The 23,354-nt window shown below is 32.6% G+C and overlaps 1 protein-coding gene across 2 annotated transcripts in view; it reads right to left on the minus strand.

Moving 5' to 3' along the window:
• LOC114328900 (protein phosphatase Slingshot) overlaps positions 1 to 23,354 on the minus strand; it is a 639,247-nt gene that overhangs the window by 519,636 nt on the left and 96,257 nt on the right. The window lies entirely within an intron of this gene.

The raw sequence follows: 23,354 nt of genomic DNA on the forward strand, positions 1-23,354 counted from the left end.
GCACTTTGTATGATCTAAATATGGTATTTAGAATGGTTTCATTAAATTTATTTATTAAAATGTATTGCATTAATGCATAAACTTGAATTTTCAACTTTATCGCAGAGATGTTGAAAAATAGCTTTTATTATTGTAAGTGAAAAATGTTTTAAAATTATTTTGAATTATAAACATATTTTCTGTAGGTATTTTAATTTTCGATATTGTCAAAAATAGAGATATTCTCGAGCTAGGAGCACATTTTTTACGCACTTCCTATACAACTAATAAAGTTTGATATCTGATGGGATATTGTAAAGATCTTTTTCCTTAGACTTCTACAAATATTTCAAAATAAAAAGTAGCCAAATCAATCCAGTCCTCGAGTTATAAAATAAAAAAATAGGAGTCTGAAAAAAATGGAGGGTATCAGATAAAATTGGATGGTGCCAGAAAAAATTCAGGGAATCAGAAGAAATTGGAAGGAGATACGATAAAATAGAAGGATGTGTGTGTGTTCACAAAGAGGGGATGGCATTAGATAAACTTTTTGCCACAGATATTTGAAAGTTGAAGATTGAAGATGTCATATTAAATTTCTATTTTAGAATCTTTAAGAAATTGTATGATAATATCATTAATAGTTTTGGTATTGAAGCTTAGTAGATGTGAAATATTCAGCGGTAAACTTACATTCCGCTCCTGAAGTCTAGCAATTAGTGCTTTCGTATGGTTTTTATTAAGTTCACAATTAAAGATTATATGATTTAAATCTGCAGTAGAGTAGTTATCACATGAACAGAGAGAGTTGATACGCATTCCTATTTTAGCTAAATGTGCAGGAAAATTGCCATGGTTTAATCTTAAGCGACTTAGGGATGTGGAATAAAATCGAGTAACGTGATAATCAAATATATGTGGGATATTTTGCGGAAGTTGTGGGTGTATGTTAGTGTATGGATTCCTCGAAGTTTGTACAAACTTAAGCCAAATAGTTTCCCATTTTTTTCTTAATTTTTTATGCAATTCGGGAATGTAATCGCTGGAGATTGTTAAATCTACTATTTCATTTAAAGTTGCTGAATTCTTTGCCATTTCATCCACTATCTCATTTTCTTTGATTCCGGCATGTCCTTTTACCCAGATAAAGACCAAGTCACTGCTATTATTTTTAAATCGAGTGATTGTCTTTCTAATATGGCATAACAACTCATTGTTGTGTTTTTTGGTTATTGGTTGCGATATTGCCTCAAGAGCAGATAAAGAATCTGATAGTATAACCGTGTCTCCAAAGTTCTGTTCAACCGCGTAAGTTAGGGCTCTTTCAATAGCATAAAGTTCGGCAGTGAAGATAGATGTACATTTAGGTAGTCTAAAAGAATTACCACTTTTTATATTAGAAACATAATAAGCGCTACCTACACTATTACATGTTTTTGAACCATCTGTATAGATGTATTTATAATTAGAAAATTCAGATAAGATTAATTTTACAATTTTATTGTTTTGGCATGGTAAGTTTCTGTATGTAGGTTTTATGATCTTTGGAAAGATTGCGATTTCCTCAATAGAAAGGTTATATATGGGTAATATTTGTTTAGTGTTAATGCTAAAGTTGTTAGTTTCTAGATAAGCATCTGTAAGAGGGGGAGAAGTTTTAATTCTCCAATAAGAATTTGTTAAGTTATATTCAGTGAGACTGTTAATTTTACTTAATAATTTATGTGAGTCTAAAGTCCTGGTCTTTAATAGAAACTTATTAGACAAGAATTCTCTTCTAAGGTTTAGAGGAGGTTCCTGCGCTTCTGCTAGAATTGCAGCACATGGCGTTGACTTAAACGCACTAATACATATACGTATTGCCTTATACTGAATATGATCGATTTTTGATAAATTAGATTTTGACGATGAACCATATAAAAAGCATCCATAATCAATGATTGACCGAATATACGATTTATAGAACATTAATGCTATCTTTGGGTCGGCACCCCATCTAGCTTTACATATGCAACGAAGCATGTTTAAACCTTTTTCGCATTTGTTGATAATGTGATTCACATGGAGTGTCCAGGTTAGTTTTTTGTCCAAAACCACGCCCAGATACTTATGGTGAGAGGATACATTAATACCAACATTACTTAAATTTATACTGGTAGGGGAACTTAACCTATGTCTAGTGAAAAAGGTGATGCTAGATTTCTCAGGGGATAACGTGAAATTAAAAGCCATAGACCATCTTTTTACACATTGCATTATCAGTTCCAAATCGCATAAACACTCATTATATGATTTACGGCTGCTGTATATACAGAAATCGTCTGCATACTGAATGATTTTAATTGTATTATTGGTTTCATTTAACATGTCATGCAATTCTGCAGTATAGATATTAAAAAGTACTGGACTTAGGACTGAACCTTGCGGAATTCCGACTGATAATAATCGAGGGCCGTAAATGTGATTTTCTGAATCTCGAATGAAAACTTCTCTGTCCCTATACAAATCTGTGATTCTTTGTGCGAATTTATAATTTAGACCGTATTTTATGAGCTGTACAGTTAGAATATCAATATCCAGAGTATCATAAGCCCCTTTAATATCTAAAAACAAGCATGCCGTTATAAGATTAACGGAAAGTGCATTCTGAATGTCGGAAACTAAGTGAGCTAATGCTTCAGAGGTGCCTTTGCCTCTGCGATATCCAAACTGATTAATAGGTAATAAACAATTACTTTCAAAATGCAATTCCATTCTTAATTTGATAATTCTCTCAAATGTTTTTGTAATGCATGATATTAATGAAATGGGTCTGTAAGAGTTAGGTAGACTTAAATTTTTGTTGGGTTTAGCAAGTAAGCAAATTACAGTTTTTTTTAAACTTTGGTCATATAAACCTTGCAACCACCAACTATTAAAAATATTTAAAAGAATGTCTTTAGCAATTGCAGGCAAGTATTCAATCATTTTATATGTAATGCTATCAAAACCCGGTGCTGTACTTTTAGATTGTTTGATTGCTAATCGTAATTCCTCCAAACTGATAGGCATATAAAATGATTCATTGCATGCTACATTACTATTGAATTTACTGAAGTCGATTTTATTTGATGCAAATTTGGGAATAAAAAACTCAAAAAAATCGTCCACCATATCAGCTGATATATTGCCCGATCCCGTTGAGCCTTTGTTTGATATTTTTTTTATAAATTGCCAAATTTTAGTAGGGTGCGTGTTTTTATTAATACTGCTTATGAAAGATATCCAGCTGTCTCGAGCTTTTTTAGAAAATAGTAATTTAGTTTGACTAGCTACATTTTGGTATTGACAATAGTTTGTATAGTTTGAGACACGTTTATACTGGTTCAGGGCTTCTTTTCTGCGACGAAACATATCATAGCATTCGGTATCCCACCATATTGGACGTTGAGTTACTTGTTGTCTTGCTCTTTTTAGGGGAATAGTTGCGGATGCTGCTTCTGAGACCTTTTCCATAAAAATAGAGAAGCTTAGTAGATTGGAGTTTAGATTTTGGTTTGTACTAATTAACGAATTTTCCAGTATAGTGGAGTATGCAGACCAATCAGCTAATTTATCATATCATTCCATTTAGATGCTGGATTTTTATTTATTATAACTCTATCCCTAATAATTTCAAATTTGATTAAACAGAAGGATGTCACAAAAAATTGAGTGCAGTGACTGTGGAAGGCATTTGATTGTATTCCCCGTCGCATGGCGATGGGCAAAATCACTAGTACCTACATATAAAAAAAATTGCTCGGCTACGCAAACGAAACAAAGTATTATTACAGATTCATTCCTTCTTCATTAATAACAGTATTTATGCATATCGCGTGCGCAAGATAACACTTTTAAACGTTTCGGGGTTTACTCGATCGTTATCTTTAATTATTTGGTTGAGTAAATCTTACCATAAAAGGCAATGTTTGTATCAAACAGTGTCGGTGAAAGTACAAGTCACGTGGAGTTGTCTCAAAACAATTATGATAGATAATATCGGCATACAATCAAGACAAGACAAATTTTGCTACATGTTTTAGTGCTAATGTAGAAATATTTGTTTGGATGCGATTTATGTATTCAGCACTAAATTATATACAATGATCAAAACTAAAAAGAAGCCACTAACTTAATTTAATGAAAATTGTTTATTTCATTACGTAGGAACTTATATTAGTCCAGAAAGCCACTGCGCATCCGCTAGGGAAAATATTCTAATTCGGATTTTTTGCACAATCTTACTTAAAAAGGACCCCTTTTAACAAATTTGCATGTTGCCAGAACCAAAAGGTGATCAAAAATTTTTTAAACGTTTTTTTTGTTTTTTCCTAAAATTATTTTTTTTGCATGGAAAAAAGTTATTTTAGGTTTTTTGGATCATTCCAAACAGAAAAGGTGTTTAGTGACTTTTCTCTAAAATTGATAGTTTTTGACATATAAGCGATTAAAAATTGAAAAATTGCGAAATCGGCCATTTTTAACCCTCAAAAACTATGTGAAAAACTGAAAATTTGAATGTTGCCAAGGTAGGTAGATATTCTTTAAACATCGATTGATGAAATCCCGAAGAGTTTTTTGCAACACAATATTCAGAACTCCTTTGTTTTTTAATTGCTAATCAAGCGTGCGCGACACTATTTTCCACCGACAGTATGGTGCAAATGAAAGGAATAAATTCGTTATTTCGTAAACTGGCGACTTAAAGGAAAAATCCGGAAACAAGTCTATTTTTATTTTTAAGTTATGATATTGTGGCATATATGGTATACTAGTGACGTCATCCATCTGGACGTGATGGCGTAATCGATAATTTTTTTAAATGAGAATAGGGGTCGTGTGCTAGCTCATTTGAAAGGTTCTTCAATTCTCTATTCAGTAATATAATCATTTACATAATTATTTATACAGGGTGTCCAAAAAATTTTTATTAAATTAAATTATTTGACAAAAAAAGAAGTAGAAGGACATCCTGTATAAATAATTATGTAAATAATTACATTACTGAATAGAGAATTGAAGAACCTTTCAAATGAGCTAGCACACGACCCCTATTCTCATTTAAAAAAATCATCGATTACGCCATCACGTCCAGATGGATGACGTCACTAGTATACCATATATGCCACAATATCATAACTTAAAAATAAAAATAGACTTGTTTCCGGATTTTTCCTTAAAGTCGCCGGTTTACGAAATAACGAATTTATTCCTTTCATTTGCACCATACTGTCGGTGGAAAATAGTGTCGCGCACGCTTGATTAGCAATTAAAAAACAAAGGAGTTTTGAATATTGTATTGCAAAAAACTCTTCGGGATTTCATCAATCGATGTTTAAATAATAACTACCTACCTTGGCAACATTCAAATTTTTAGTTTTTCACATAGTTTTTGAGGGTTAAAAATGGCCGATTTCGCAATTTTTCAATTTTTAATCGCTTATATGTCAAAAACTATCAATTTTAGAAAAAAGTCACTAAAAACCTTTTCTGTTTGGAATGATCCAAAAAACCTAAAAAAACTTTTTTCCATGCAAAAAAAATAATTTTAGGAAAAAAACAAAAAAAAAAACGTTTAAAAAATTTTTGACCACCTTTTGGTCCTGGCAACATGCAAATTTGTTAAAAGGAGTCCTTTTTAAGTAAGATTGTGCAAAAAATCCGAATTAGAATATTTTTCCTAGCGGATGCGCAGTGGCTTTCTGGACTATATGTACGTCCACCCAGGAGACACATATAGTTTTTATCTTCGTTTTTCTTGTACATATTCAATAAAAAAACAAGACAAATTTTACCAACTAACAAAAAAAGTTTTAGAAAAATTTAAACTTGTTTAAATTTTTCCGAAACAATGCATGTTTTCGTTCTACCTCACCTATTGATTGAAAAGGTAATATTATGTACATAGGTACATAATATGAAAACTCTCATTTTTTCACAGCCGACTGTTTTATCGCTGCTGTTAACTGATACAAGTAGCCTTTTACTTATTAATAATAATTGCTTGTCACAATTGACAGTTATGAATGTTTTACTAAAAACTTCTTGGCTTACAAAACTGTTGATATATGATTAATCATAAAAATGTTACATTTATTACATTGTTTTGATTTATGTTTTGCACTAGTCATTTATTGAATAAGAATCATTTTTTTGTATTATTACACAATTATTATGAAAAGAATCTAAATATGAGAAAATATACAGGGTGTAATATTTAAAAAGTTGTAAGTTTATAAGTGAAACTTTTACTTTTAATAAATTAAAAATAATATCAAAAATAAAACTTTATTGGGAAAAAATTTCTGGCAACACCTTCGTGGTTTCAAAAATTTGAAAAACAACGAATTCCCAGAGCAAAGAATGCCAAGGGAGATCAAACAATTGCATCGCACTTCTCGCCTGTCCAGCGTGGCAAAACTCCAACGAAGATTAGTCCCCATACTCCGGAGCACACTAGTTCGCTCCCGTGGTCAAAAAACCCTTTTAATTCACAGGCCTACAGTGTTTTTGGTGCCGAAGTGTTTAGAGATGATTTTAGGCATATTTGGGGTGCTGATTCCGAATATGGCCTTAGTTTTGAGCTATCAGCTCTAGTTTTCAAGATAACGTAGGTCATGCCAGCTTTTATGCATTAAAATACGAATATGCTGATATGGATATACTAAATTAAAATAAAAACCACACAATTAAAAAATACGTATATTTTAAGCCCTTTCATCATCATCCAGCCCTTTGCGTCCACTGCTGGACATAGGCCTCCCTCATTTTTGTCCGTTGTGCTCCATTTTAAGCATTTTGCATCAAATTTCTTGTCATTTTCTTGAGATCGTCAGTCCAACGAGTAGGGGGTCTTCCTCTACTTCTTTTGTCTAATTTCGGTCTCCACTCAAGAACTCTCTTTGTCCACCTCCAATCACTGATTCGGGCGACGTGTCCGGCCCAGTTCCATTTCAGGGTGGCAATTCGGGAAATTACATCGGTAACTCATGTTCTTAGTCTCAGTCTTAATTTCCAACTCGGTCACGAAGCGATATACTCAGCATTGACCTTTCCATTTTCCTCTGAGCTATTTGCAGCATTTTAGAGATTGTAGCTATCAATGTCAAAGTTTTGGCACCATAAGTCACCACAGGCAACACACATTGGTTACATGTTTTACGTTTTAAAGAAATTGGTATATCGCTTTTAAAGATGTCTTTGAGTTTTCCATAGGCTGCCCATGCTAGGTTTATTCTTGTTCGTAGTTCGCATGTTGGGTTGTCTCTTGTGCTCTTTATTTCGTGTCCAAGGTAGGCATATGTATTTTTCCACTAGTTGTTTTAGAGATGTTTATTTTAAGGCGCACACTAACTGAAGTTCATGTAGCATTGCACATATCTCCTTGAGGTTGTCAGAGAACAAAAATATGTCGTCTGCGAATTAAGCCATTTAACTACAATAAAACCCTTTGTACAATGAAACAGATATACAATCAGTTTTGAGAAAAAAACTAACAAAATAGAAAAAAAAACCTTTACTTGAAGTATCGAAAGCTTCGCTTGCGTGATTTCCTGGAATGAACATTTAAACAGTCTCTCTTCAAACCCCAGCAAAAATCTGCCATAATATGGGTTTCCCATCTTCCTTGGTAGCGGTCCTCAATGGTTTTTATCTCTTGGTGAAGTCTCTCATCTTGCTCCTCAATTGTGTCATCTAAGTTTTCAGCGAAACGGTCCAGGTGGCTGTGAAGATAGTTGACTTTGATGCTCATACTCCATCCAAGTGATTGGAAGTTATTCAGCAAACGGTTTACCAGCTCAGCATAATTTTCACTTTTGGGATTTCCCAGAAAATTTTTCATAAAAACCACAAATGAAAGCCGAGCTTTTTTCTCTACCTCATTCATTGACCCCACAAAAGCCGGATCCTCTTTAAGAAGTCTGATCTGTGGTCCATGAAAGATTCCAGCTTTTAGTTTTTCCATACTTATCTGGAGAAGCTTCCTTCCTATGTAGGCGAAGTATGGGCTATGAGCCATTATTAGGTGGAGGCTGAATGGGTTTACAAGTGGTAAATGTATCATTTTAAAAGTTTAAAAATACTCTCCAAGTTGTTTTATTTCCTTATAAAATAGTAATGTAACGACATTAAAGTATTATTTCTTGCATAAATAAGACATAATACAGTGAGAACAACAAATATATACTGAGGAATAAGTTTAATTAACAATGTACATTCCTTTGAATAGATATTCTTCATTATCTCAAATATTAAGACTCTAATTTCGGATTTTGTCATATCCATAAAACTAGAGCTGATACAATAAAACGAAATCCATATTTCGATTTAGCGCCCCTAATATAGTAAAAATCAACTTAAAGATTCACGGCACCAAAACAAATTTTTTTTTCTGTAGGCCTGTGTTATATACCAGTTCGCTCCCATGGTTAAGCGGATAATATTTATCTACTAGGTTCTAGGAGAATTAATATCGGCAAAATTGGTAGGAAGGAAATACTGCGATTTTTGTGGTGTATATAGAAATTATATAAAATATTATTTGTTACATATTTATATACGAGACAGTTGAATTAGATTATTTAGTATAATATTCTCTTTATTTTGGTCCCTATTTTGAAAAATGTTAGTGATTGATTCAGAAATGTTATTGATTTCTTGGCCGGAGCGAATTTAACTCTGACCCTTTTCTTTAGGGGATTAAAATCTGACCGCGGGAGCGAACTAGTACATGGCCACATACTCAGAATAGGAGTAAAACTAATATAAATAAATAATCATTCCGTTGTAAATCAAAACAAGAGCCGTTCTATTTTAGTTAGTTCAGAGAGCGCCAAAAGCACCCTGACCGGTTTCAATCCTTATTAGGATCTCATCAGAGAGTGCATACATATTTGATTCTCTATGAACATATGAACCACCAAAATTCGGGCTGCCAGTATCGATTCACAACGAAATAACCTAATGGCGTGGTTGAAGTAGCGACATCTGCTAAAGACAAGTGAAAGTTTTACTTTTAATAAAATTAAAAATAATATCAAAAACAAATATAAAATAAAAATTCCATTTTTATTCAGTTGCAATGCGAAGGGAAAACCGTCTTATTTTTCACTTAGAACAGAGAGCGCAAACCAGCACTCTAAATCGACGATTTTCGACTCTATTTGGAGTCATCATCAGAGAGGCGTAGGTTTGCTGCTCTCTGCCCGAAGTGACAAAACTACGAAAACTTATCCCCGCATTGCAACTGACGTTTATGGAGTAGGTGACTAGCTTCATCTGGCAACTGAAAGGCAAAGTTTTCAAAAATATTAAAAATATTACTAAAAGATTTTTAATTGAAAACTTATTGGTCAGATGCTGAAGCGAAGAAGACAAGAGGGTATTCAAACATTAAAAATATTTTTCAATATTATTAATATTTCTATAAGGTTGAAAACTTTGCCTTTCAGTTGCCAGATGACGCTAGTCACCTACTCCATAAATGCCAGTTGCAATGCGGGGATAAGCTTTCGTGATTTTGTCACTTCGGACAGAGAACAGCAAGCAAACCTACGCCTCTCTGATGATGACTCCAAATAGAGTCGAAAATCGTCGATTTAGAGTGATGGTTTGCGCTCCCTGTTCTAAGTGAAAAATAAGACGGTTTTGCCTTCGCATTGCAACTGAATAAAAAAGGAATTTTTATTTTATTTTTATATTGGTCTTTACTCCTTTGCGTAACAAGGTCCATTTTCCGTTGGAATTTGCCAGCTGAACAGACGGGGTCGTGAATTGTAAGTTTTTGAATTCCCTATTATCTGCTTCGCTTCAGCATCCATCTACTCCAGGGTAATAAGCTAGAAATAGACCATGTTCGGGACACTCAAAGATCCAGGTAGACACTACTTTTTTAGTTATTGTAGACCTTTAGGAAGAAAACCTACCTGTTTCCTGCCTAGAGTTCGCGTCCGTTTTTTAATTATTAACAATTTTTGCACCTCATTCAAAAGCTAAATAGTTGACATAAAATTACAAAATTTAATTTTTTAGAACATTAAAAAACCTTCAAAATACCGATTTTTGAAAGTTACAAAGTTAATTTGTTGCTACGCAAACTGCAAAATAAGTGAAAATCGTTATTTGTTAATAGCTTTTACTAAAACTACCTTAGAACTTTAGTGTTTCACCCAAAATTGAGTATTGGGGTACTTAACAAATCCTCAAAATTTGAGACCGACCCATTAATTAGTTTAAGAGTTATTCTAATGTTTATCCCAGAGACATTTATTTTGCAAAATCTTAAGACAGAAAATAATGAAGATAGGGAAATTCTGCGTATGCCAAATGAAAGTAGAAAACTGATGCTATCAAAATGTACTAAAAAAAGATACAAAAATTATCTATTATAGTCAAAAATCCTAATGCCAAATTTGTGAAATTTTGTAGTTTATAAACATTTGGAATAACTTTAAAAATAATATTGTCTGTAGAAAAAATCATTTTGCATATTAGAAAAGCTGATATTTTACACGAATTTTTAAAAATGTAGTTCAATTGTTGACTAGTCGTGGTAAGTGAAGGGGGAGCTGGGAAATGCACGAGTTCAAAAACTAAAAAAGGCAACTTAAAACTACTATCATTTTCTATATCTCTGGATCTACTGAATACATTTTGATCGGTCTTTTTTTAATTTGTATGTAATTTTTCTGTACATTACAAATATGCAATTTGCCTAGACATTTATTAATTAATAAACAGTCTAATTTGTTTAAACAATTTTTGAAAAAATAATTTTTTTTCAAAAATCCATGATTTTAATCATACTATCGTTATTAATCATAGAAAAAGTTAAGGTATACTTTAATTTTCTCTATGATCATTAATGATACTATGATTAAAAAAATAGATTTTTGTAAAAAATATTTTTTCAAGAATTGTTTAAACAATTAGACTGTTAATCATTAATAAATTTATAAACAAATTGCATATTTGTAACGTACGTAGAAATTACATACAAATTAAAGAAAGAAAGGTCAAAATCCATTGAGTTAATCCGGAGATACAGAAAATTATATTCGTTTGAAATTGCTTTTTCGGTATTTTAACTCGGTGGATTTGTAGGTTCCCCCTAGTAATCGTTTGAACCACATATTTGAAAAATCGTAGAGAGTGCTGTGAAGGTACAATGTTTGTGAAATTTTTTTAAGAAAAAATACAAATCCCATTATTTAAAATGGCGTTAATGAGATTCCTTAATTATTATTAACAAATTAGCTGCGAATTAAAAAAAACATATGGCTAACTTTGTCCCAAATGAACCCAGGCTAATTTTTTTTATTTGAAAATTCGTGTTAAAATACTATCTATTCGAATATATAAAAAGATTGTTTCTACGTACAACATTTTTAAAGTTATTCTAAATGTTTATAAACTACAAAATTTCAAAAATTTGGCATTAGGATTTTTGACTATAATATTAATTATTTTTTATCTTTTTTTAAAACATTATGAGGACGGGGTCGAGTTCGCTCCCAATGGTAAGAATTTTACCTGAACTAAAAAAAGTAGAGTCCGAATTGGCTCCCATAGACAAAATTTATTTTACCTAAACATGTCGAAAATATCACCCAGCGTTGTCACTTCTTTCAAATTTTCTCTTTTTGTTAGAAACAGGTACCTTCCTAGAAATATCTATGGGAAAGGAGGAAGACCTAACCCTTCGGTCCTAACTTAACTTTCGGGTATTAGAGTGTAGAGCGCAAACCGGCCGATTTCAGGTAAGAGCGCAAAACGGTCGAGCGCATACCGGCCGACACCGATAATTTGTGTTAAAATTGCCACATATGCCAATGTTGAACTAAAACAAACTCTAAAAGTATTTGTCTAAAAGTATAATTTTCCTATAAAAAGTCTATATCACTATGTAAATTTCCTAAGCAGTATAAATATTACACGATTTGGCAACAATGTCTAATGTTTCCGCGATTATATGAGAGCCTACCCGCATTCATGCGGGAGCCAATTCGTACCCTTCTAAAATATACCTGAACGAAGCGGAGCGAACTCGACTTCACCCCATTAATGATACTATCATTCTTCTACTTTCATTTGGCATACTCAGAATTGCGCTATCTTCATTATTTTCTGTCTTATGTCATTGCAAAATAAAGGTCTCTGGGATAAACAAATAGAATAACTCTTAAACTAATTAATGGATCGGTCTCAAATTTTGAAGGTTTTAAGTATGTGAATACCCAACTTTGGGTGAAACACTAAAGTTCTAAGGTAGTTTTAGTAAAAGTTATTAACAAATAACGATTTTCACTTATTTTGCAGTTTGCGTAGCAACAAATTAACTTTTTAACTTTCAAAAATCGGCATTTTGAAGGTTTTTCAATGTTCTAAAAAACTTAATTTTGTAATTTTATGTCAACTATTTAGCTTTTGAATGGAGTGCAAAAAATAAAAAAAATCGCGACTATTGCACTAAATTGTTAATAATTAAAAAACGGACGCGAACTCTAGGCAGGAAACAGGTAGGTTTTCTTCCTATAAGTCTACAATAACTTTTATTTATTTATTTATTTATTATTTATACATATGACCTGCCTCTAGTGACTAATCCAGGTCGTTTTTTCCTGATGGGATTACAGATATTTTTTTTTATATTTTTACATTTTTTACTCAACTATTAAATCTATTTTTACAATTAACAATTTGCCATAATCTATTAATTACGTTTAACAAACAAATTTAAATAAACAATTTAAAATATTTTTGGTACTATCAACTCCCTTCTAAGTTATAAAGACAGTCCCTCTATTTTCAGAAGAGAGTTGGTAGTTTTTTTTTTAATTTCATGAATTATGTAAGTATTGAATTATTATTTTTATTTATTTATTTTATACTGAATTATTATTATTATAATTGTAAATATCTATTTTTGAATTTATATTTTATTTTATTTATTTTAACTTTATCTTACTCAACTTCATCAGGGTTGGATTATTGGTTGTCTTCTTCTATTATTATAGATTTCTTGTTGTTTTTTAGATATTATTTGTGTGAGATTGTTTAATATTTCAAAATATTCTTCATTCTGTAATATATCTCTTATTTCAATTCTTTCTAATCTTCTTCTCATTTCTCTACGTTCTTCATTTTCTATAGTATTTTCACAATGTAACACTATAATATGTTCTGGTGTACCTAGTTCTCCACATTCACAATATGCATCATCTTTTAAGTTAAATCTTTCCAAATATGTTGGGTACGGTCCATGTCCTGTTAAAAAGTGTATTAAACCTTGTTTTGGATTAAAATAATTTGGAATGTTTTCTAATATTAGTATAAAATTGTATAAACGTCTAGATTTTGTTGAATTTTCCCATTCATTTTGTCTTTTTCTATTTATTATTTCTTTTAATTCTCTTTTATTTCTTATATCTAATCCTATTATTTGTATTATTTTTTCGTATTTTTCTTTTTTTACCGAATAATTACATGCTCTTTTTTGTGTTTCTAAATGCATTGGCATTACTCCAGTTAAAACTGTGAGTGCCTGTGTTGCAGTTGTTCTAATAATTACAGGTCTACAATAACTAAGAAAGTAGTCAGTTACCTGGATCTTTGAGTGTCACGAGAAAATCCTTATTACTCTGGACTAATCTGGCTTGCAATTTTTAGAAGCCATGGAGGTGTTACCAGGGAAATGAACCAATAAGTTTTCAATTAAAAATCTTTAAGTAATATTTTTAATATTTTTCAATATTATTAATGTTTCTATTAGGTTGAAAACTTTGCCTCTCAAAAATAAAACTTTATTGGAAAAAATATTCTGGAAACACTTAATTTTAATGTTGTTCTGAAGCTATTTTCTTGTGGCATTTTTACAATTTTAACTATTTATAATGGGAAATAAGCCACAATATTATTAAAAAATGATTTTTATTAACGTTTCGACACCCAAATCGGGTGCCGTTGTCAAAATACAAAATACTACTAACAGAAACAAAAATGTTGTTGCTTAGTAAAATTGTTGCTTTTCTGTTATTAGTATTTTGTATTTTGACAACGACACCCGATTTGGGTGTCGAAACGTTAATAAAAATCATTTTTTAATAATATTGTGGCTTATTTCCCTTCCCATTATAAATAGTTAAAATACTTAATTTTAGTTGTAAAGTTTTTTTCTCTTCGGTCATAAACAACAAATTACTTTCATATAATTCTTTTTCGAATATACGACTATTAAACCGCTAATATTTTCGTTGTCTTTACGATATTAGACCTCCGGCTATTATCTTAGCGTTCTCTGTTATTATCCGTCCAATATATTTCTAATAACCATCAAGTAAAAATGCAATTTAGTTGATTACTTTCCAATTTTTTATTGCTCGTCTTCATTTCCGTTCTCATGGACGTCAAGAAATTTATTTAGAACTTTCGATGGCCACAATTGATAACCACCATTCGATGCTATGTCAACGGTAAAGTCAAAATTGATAAATTATTAACCCACGGTTGACCCCTGGAGAGAAAGTACAAAAAGATATTGTGTAAACATTTTAGGAGGTCGTTATATAAATTGATCATATTATGTATAAAAACGTTTGTTGTTTATATCATTGAATGTATAAAAAATAGCTATTTGTATAACAAGGGAGGAAAGTGCTACTTTTCCTCCCGAGAATGAAGTTTACTGCCTGACGCGTAGCGGAGGGCAGTAATCATTCAAGGGAGGAAAAGGCACTTTACTCCCATGTTATACATATGGTTTTTCCACCTTCCTCAAATAACAAATCATTTTTTCATTTTTACTTTATTTATGTAACTAACCAACAAAATTTATTAGAACTAAAACTAACAAGTAGGTACAATATAACTGTCAACTGTCAAATATAGTCAAATTATTAATGTAAACATTGTTAAATCGGAATAACAATTTACTGTTTTTTACCATTCTGCAAAATATAGAGTGTTTTTAAATAAAAGTTAAAATGTATAGATACTTACGTAATAGAAAATAGATATTGTACAAGGCGTCAATAAGTTATATTTCATGAATAAAATACCATGACGTCACTTTTACTTTTCCTCCCTAGGGAGGAAAAGTACAACTTTGCTCCCTACAATCAGGTCCGGAAAAGTATACTTTCGGTAGAGGTAGGTGGAAAAAGTATTTACAAAAATCCACAAGGAAAAGAAACATTTTTCCTGTAGTTGGCTGTATACCATCAATAAAAATTGGAAAAAAAACCCTTTGTAAAAGGTATAAATTTTTTTTATTAAAAATCCCTTTAAGGGCTACATCACAACAAAACGTTTTCGATTTTATAAAAAATCATCATCAGTGTTAGACCTAAAAATAAGTATAACCGTTTTAATTAATGTAAAGTTGATATTTAAATTTTGACTAAGGTTAAAGCAAGTTGGTTATATGTACTTACAGATTGGATGCAAGCTGAGCCACCAAAGAAATATTAGGGTAAAAACCCTTTAAATATTATATGGATGCAGTATTACCTTTAAGGGGTTACATAGGCCTTGCGGCTAAAAAAAAGTGACTTTAAAAAAAATTATATCTCGAAAACTAAAAATTATTTTTATTTATAATTGGAACATGTAAAAGCATAGTACTGAAGGTACTCTCAAAAAAATATTTTCAGCCAAAAATATTCATTTTTTGCGGTGGGCAGCATAACTAAGTCCAGTCTCATCTGAAATCAAAGAATCAGAAAGTTTCTTGTAGTTTATATCTCTGGCTAGTGAATGAACGAAGGAATTTAAAAAAATGAAATTTGAAGATTTTACATAAGTTTAAACACATTTTCGACCCCAATTTTTCTCACTTTTTCAAATATGACCATTTTTAAAGCAGTTTTTTTTATAAAACAAAAAAAACTTCACCTAATAAAAATTCCTTCGTTCACTCACTAGCCAGAGGTATAAACTACAAGAAACTTTTTTGATTTTTTGATTTCAGATGAGACTGGACTTAGTTATGCTGCCCACCAGGGCCGGCGATAACGGGCCTGCAAGGGATGCACTGCAGGCGGGAATTCCTGTTCAGGGGGCGCCAAACTGAGCTTTTTGTTCAGCTGGTGCAATACAAAATATCAATTTAAAAAACCGAAGGGCGCCTATGCTAGTGTTGCAGGCAGGCGCCTTATACCCTAGCACCGGCACTGCTGCCCACCGCAAAAAAAGGGCTGTTGTCGAAAAATTGCAGACAACTCTACAAAAATGAATATTTTTGGCTGAAAATTTTTTTTAAAGTATCTTAAGTACTATACTTTTACATGTTCCAATTATAAATAAAAATAATTTTTAGTTTTCGAGATATAATTTTTTTAAAAAGTCACTTTTTTTACCCGCAAGACCTATATAACCCCTTAATGCATCCATATAATATTTAAAGGGTTTTTACCCGAATATTTCTTTGGTGGCTCAGCTTACATCCAATCTGTAAGTATAACCAACTTGCTTTAACCTTAGTCAAAATTTAAATATCAACTTTACATTCATTAAAACGGTTATACTTACTTAGACAAAACTTATGGTTGTCAGCAAATGGACCTCAGAGCATATGGGCTACAGTTAGAAGTCAACAAAGTCACATATTTTGACACCAACGTTAACGATAACTGGGATATAAATAAAGAAATACGAATACACATTGAAAAAGTCAGAGCCGCCTTCAATAAACTAAAAAAATATTCTCATTAATGAAGTTATTATGTTAAACCTTAAAATCAGATTAATACACTGCTACATATTCTCCAAATTGCTGTACGATATAGAGAACTGGACCCTTACAGAGACACTAATGAAAAAATTGGAGGCCTTTGAGATGTGGATCAGCTGACCAATATTGCGGATAAGTTGGGTTGCTCGAATAAGAAATGAAATAGTTTTACATCGAATGAGAGCATAGAAATACTGAAAATAATAAAAATTCGAAAGTTACAATATTTCGACCATGTAACGGAGACACCCGGAAAGATATCACCCTTTACACCTCATAATACAGGCTAAGATTACTGGAAGAAGAGATCCAGGACGAATAAGAACATCCTGACTCCGAAATATCCGAGGATGGTATCAAGAGACATCCGCTAATCTGTTTCGAGCTGCCGTAAGCACAGTTATTATTGCCAATATGCTAGCCAACGTGCGATAATCTGACATGGTACTGAAAGCAGAAGAAGATGGGGTATTTATAGACTAAGAGCCGCTATAGGTGAAAATTCTTAATCATTTTAGGCATGACGGGACCCTATAACTTAAATAGTAGAACCTAAAAGAAAACGTTTGAACACTGTGCCGTCACTTTTCAGTGGCACATGCGTCTACAGTGGCGCATCAAACTTTCCACTTATGGACGGGATACATAAATTAAAAAATACCCTCCCTAATTACCAGAATTTAATTTTTTCATTTTTTTAAGTTTTATGTGATTAAGACATAAGATTCATCGTAATTTTAACCCACCACCCCCTTCTCCCTGCCCCCACCATCAAAAACTTTATTTTTCGATTTTATTTTTTTTTGGTAGGATGCAATCAATTTTAAAATTTCAAAAAATTTACACGCATAGTTAAGGGTTTTATAAAACACGTCTATTTTTTATAGACCTGTAGGTTGTGTGTACATAACCTCAAAAAAAATTTAAAATTTTTTTTTTGAAAAAAAGTATATAACTTTTTTTTTGGGATAGCTGCAGATCTAATTTTTTTTAGTCTTGTGTATTTTATCAAACACTATATTTATAATTTTTTTCAGATTTTTCTGTAACGTTGGTCACCTTCAAAAATCCAAAAAACTGTTTTTTAAGGGGGTTTTGGGAGGTTTGAACGTGTTTTTCTGATTTTTAAATATTCTAAAGAACTCAGTTACTTCAAGTTACATATAACCTATAAAAACAAAATTGATTTGATATATTATAAAGTCTATAAAATAGGGAAAATCCCCCAAAACCCCCCAAAAAACAGTTTTTCGGATTTTTGAAGGTGGGGAGAGTTACGGAAAAATCTGAAAAAAATTTAAAATATAGTGTTTGATAAAACACACAAGATTAAGAAAAAATTAGACCGGCAGCTATTCCTCAAAAAAAGTTATACGCTTTTTTGAAAAAAAAAAAAATTCTTTTAATTTTTTGAGGTTATGTACACTCTACCTATGGGTCTATAAAAAATAGGCATGTTTTATAAAAGCCTCAACTATGCGTGTGAATTTTTTGAAATTTTAAAATTGATTTCATCCCACCAAAAAAAAATAAAAACGAAAAATGAAGTTTTTGATGGTGGGGGCAGGAGGAAGGAGGCGGTGGGTTAAAATCACGATGAATCCTATGTGTTAATCACATAGAACTTAAAAAAATAAAAAAATTTAAATCTCTTAGTAAGTTCTGTTAACTTTTAATTTATGTATCCCGTCCATAAGTGGAAAGTTTGATGCGCCACTGTCGACACATGTGCCACTGAAAAGTGACGGCACAGTGTTCAAACGTTTTCTTTTAGGTTCTACTATTTAAGTTATAGGGTCCCATCGTGCCTAAAATGATTAAGAAATTTCACCTATAGCGGCTCTTGGTCTATTACTTGCAATCCTTATTTGCTAAAAGCGAAGACAAAAACAAACCAACACACCAAAAATCGTAACAGACGAAGAACGAAAAGCAGCCCGGAAGTTCTGATGAAGACTCCAGACAGGGAGTCGAAAGCTCGACCTAGTAAAATTCAAAAATTGAGTAGTGTACCATTAATTTATCTACTAATATTAATCTTGATTATAACTCTTGATAGTGCACATCAGAACCTTTTTCTTAAAACCGCTTAAATTAAATTTAGGAGCCAAAATATCAAACAGTGCATTTTTCGTTGTGTTTCATTCCCAACTAGATATTTTATAAAATCTGCACAAATATTACAAAAAATATTTGTTATTTTACGGCTCTAAATTTTTACATTATTCTTCTCTCCTTTGTTCGGTTTTTGTGATCCATTAAACTAACCTCTATCCATCGCCGGTAGAGCACCCCAGACCAAATATTTTCTTTTCCGAGCAAAGTACCTTTTTCTGTCGTAAACATAGCTTTCCGCTGGTTTTTCTGAGCCAAAAGTTAGCGGAGCGTATAGCATTGAAAACCCCAACTTTAATAGAAGGGTCAACAACGCGTACACCATAAAACTGCACGGGCCATTTGATGTCGCGACAATAAAAACAAGCAGATCGTCTATCAAACACGGGGATGAGAAGCCTTATTGATTTTACTGGGAGGTGGGCAGGCAGAACCCTTTTTAATACGGTAAAGGGTAACCGATGGGGGTGTAGTACAGGATAGTTGTTTCAAATATGCACTGAACGTGGTCATTATTAATTTTGCCATTATTTCTTTTGTGTGAATTTGATGGCCTTGGCCGAGCCAATTAGCCAGACTGTTGTTATTTTAAAAACAAACATTTTTTTTTCAATCAGAGGAATTATTTCTGTATTTCTAACTCTAAATACATAACAAACTAACATATTACAATGATTATCTGAATAATATACTGTTTTGGTTGTAAATATTTTTTTGCAAATATTTAGTCATATTTGTCAGGTAGGTGTTACTTTATTAAATACCAAGATGCAATTTCCAAACTCTATTCTATCAAAGCTGGCGTACCACAGGGTAGCGTGCTGGGACCTACCTTGTATCTCTTGTTTACCGCAGATATACCTCCAACTATTCAGGAACCACTAGAGGAGAGACCACCTACAGAAGAAATGATGCTAGGAACATTTGCCGACGATACTGCAATCCTAGCCTCACACACAGACCCTATTTATGCCTCGCATCTCCTTCAAGCGTATCTAGACAGAGTACAAGTTTGGTTTTTGGAATAGAAAATTAAAGTCAATGAAGGAAAATCTATTCATGTTACATTTACAACACGAAGAGGAACTTGTCCTCCTGTAACTTTAAACAATCACCAATTACCATCAGCCAACGAGGTAAAATATCTTGGTATTCATTTGGACAGAAGTCTCACATGGAGGAAACATATCTGGACCAAGAGAAAGCAACTAGGTCTCCAATTCAGAAATATGTATTGGTTAATGGGCCGTTCATCAAGACTATCTCTGGATAATAAATTGCTGCTCTATAAGGCAATACTTATGCCAATCTGGACATATGGGTTGGAACTATGGGGAACAGCCAGTCACTCCAACATCGAAATCATCCAACGCTTCCAATCAAAAACCCTCAGAACCATCACTAATGCACCTTGGTACATCAACAACAGAATTATTCATCGAGACCTTAAAACGGATATGGTACAAGAAGTCATCACAAAACGTAGCGCTGCATACATTGCCAAGTTGGAGGATCATGAAAACCAGTTTGCACTTAACCTCCTAGACAATTCCCAAGAACAGCGTAGGTTAAAGAGGTTCAAACCATTGGACTTATCATTTAGAGTATACTTTTAAACTAATTAGTTAGTAGTTATAAAATGTAATTATTTTCTACACAACTTTATAAAAATTGTACTTTGATTTTACCAGTGGGTAAAATATTTCTTGTCCTTAGTCAATGTAATCACTTTTGTTTCTTGTTGACACTCAACAGATTGCAAAATACTTTTAAATAAAAAAATACACTGTTTTGGTTGTAAATATTTTTTTGCAAATATTTATTTTTTTGTATTTTTTTATTATATTTTTAATTTCTTTTTTTTTATTATTTTTTTATTGTTTTTTTTACTACGCTAAGACATAAACCCGATTCAACATCCCGGAGGTTTACATCTTCTTAGTTTTTTTTCTTGTTTTTGCTTTTTTTTCTTTTTTTTTCTTGTTCTTTTCTTTTTTCAATTATAATATACAGTAATTACTTAAATCTACAGGGTTTAAAAAATAACAACAAAACAAACATGCTTGCTTGTTTTAACAAAATTACTTAACTACAGGGTTAATTATATTGCTACAAATTATATTTACAGTTTTTGATATGTTCGTAAATTGTTTTTAATGTATTAATATCTTCAGAAAATATCAAATTATTCAGGTAGACGGGAAGTGGAATTTTTAATATGTTAAGATTATCATAAAATTTGTTTATATTTAGTGATTGATGTGAACATTCGAGGAGAATATGTAGTAGATCACCTTCTTTTCCACACTCACAGTTAGGTTACTCTGTGAGACCCAAACTGTACATATGACATATGAAGGCGGGTAAGAGCGTGATTACATCTCAATCTATTTATAACTTTTATGAAATGGCGATTTGATACAGAATGAAACCATCTTTTAATGGGAATTTCAGGCTGCATTTGTTTATAATTACTTCCAGTTCTCGTGTTTCGATAATACGTTTGCCAATTTTCTTTTTGGTGTTGTCTACTAATAATGTCAATATCCGAAATGGGTAGTAAGTTCATGGGCAGTTCTTCGTCTATTTCTAGGGCGGATTTGGCTAGCCTGTCTACTATTTCGCTACCTCTAATGCCTGCGTGTCCCTTTATCCATGATATAATGATGTTTTTTCCTTTTGCAATTTTATTATAAAGAGTCATAATTTCCAGTTTTATATGATTGAGTTCTTGGGACTTTATACGTTAGTTAGTCTATCAACGACACTCTTAATACTGTCTGTAAATATTATGCAGCTATAGGGTTCGATACTATATATGTGTCTTAAAGCCAAAAGTATCGCTATAATTTCAGCGGTGTATATCGATGATTATAATTTTGCCATTATTATTAACATAATTTTCGAGAAATTCCAACAATTTGTTAAACGATTCTGATGTTCATATTTCATCAAACGAAATCTTTTTTAAAAAGTTGTTCTTTGATCCAGCTGATCACATTTCCATTTCAGTATTGAAAATATTATAATCTCTCAATAATAATCATTAAGGTAAAGTCAAATTTCAATAAGTTTATTTTGCTGAATTGGTTATTTCTTGGGTAATTTATCGATGTAAACATCTCGGTATATTTATTATTAAGAATACATCAGCACATTATAATTATATATAATTAAGATACTATTTCCTGGTCCCTCGAGCCGGATTAGCAAATGGTACATTAATTATTACATTATACATAAACCTGGCAAGTTCCCGCTCCCTTAAAGCCTCTAGGTAAATAAGAAATTCCAAAAGAAAAATAAAATGTGGTCTAACACAGCATTTTCCGGTATTTAAACAATTTCACTAAGAGAGTTTGTCACTGAAGAGTTAGGCACTCAGGTATTATGGTTTCAGAAAGAACAGGAACACGGTTGATACGGTGATGGAAGTGTCAAACGGTGGGAGCTGATCAGAAGTGGGCGATCCTACAGCTGTTTGACGTCCGATATGATTTCAACTCCTTAAAATTGTAAAAATTAATGAATGTTTTACGAAAGGAAAGGTGTCCAAGTTACTTGATGAATTTGGTGTCATAATATCTGTAAAATAGGAAAATTGTTGTAGAAAAAGAAGTGGTGCTGACGTGACAGGTGGAGTGCCGCAGAGGTTGGTCTTAGGACCCAAGCTGTGGAACCTGGGATATGACGGGGTTGTGAGCCAACAATATGGACAGAACCTATTTCGCATTTGCGGACGACCTCGCTATGCTGGTGATGGCGCGAAACAAGGTGGACCCTATCTTCGGTGTGCAGCGTACATGCGACCAAGTCGAGAAATTGATGAAAATGCATGGACTAGATCTGGCTGCGAATAAGATCGAGGCCATTTTCCAAGAGACCATGGAAAAAGGATGGAATAACATTCGAATGTACAGAAAAGAGAGTTATTCCAAAGAAATGGGTAAGATATTTCGGTGTAAATCTATGTCAGAACGGAGGGTAAGGGGAGCACATAAATGTAGTGACTTTAATAGTGCCTGCAGTGAGTGCATCATGTCCAACGTCGAAGGACACAAATCTGAGAGGAAAAGGACCCTTCATTACGTTGTGCAACAGATAGACCTTTACGCGACAAATATCTGCGGTACAGTAGTTTTAACAAAGGCGTACAGAAAGCATCTCGCACGAGCAGATGGGAAGAGTCTGTTGAGAGTGGCGTGTGCGTGTGCATACGGAACAGTCTGCTGAGGCGCTAGGAGTTATCACCAGATGTACTCCGATGCACGTGCTAGTGAAGAAAAGAAGAAGAGTATACGAGAGAAAAAATAAAGACAGCAAAGAATCGTTTAAAAAAGAGAAGAGAAGTGAGAGGTTCATTATGATGTGGCTTGAGGAATGGGACGAGACAAGAAGGGTGACGCATGAATGGACTGCGGGCCTCGGCGTTTGGATTATTTTCTGACACAGATGCTCACAGGACATGTTGATATGCGATACAGAAGGTGTGAAAGGGCTGACACAGAAA

This window comes from Diabrotica virgifera, chromosome 4 (assembly GCF_917563875.1).
Source record: "Diabrotica virgifera virgifera chromosome 4, PGI_DIABVI_V3a".
NCBI lineage: Eukaryota > Metazoa > Arthropoda > Insecta > Coleoptera > Chrysomelidae > Diabrotica > Diabrotica virgifera.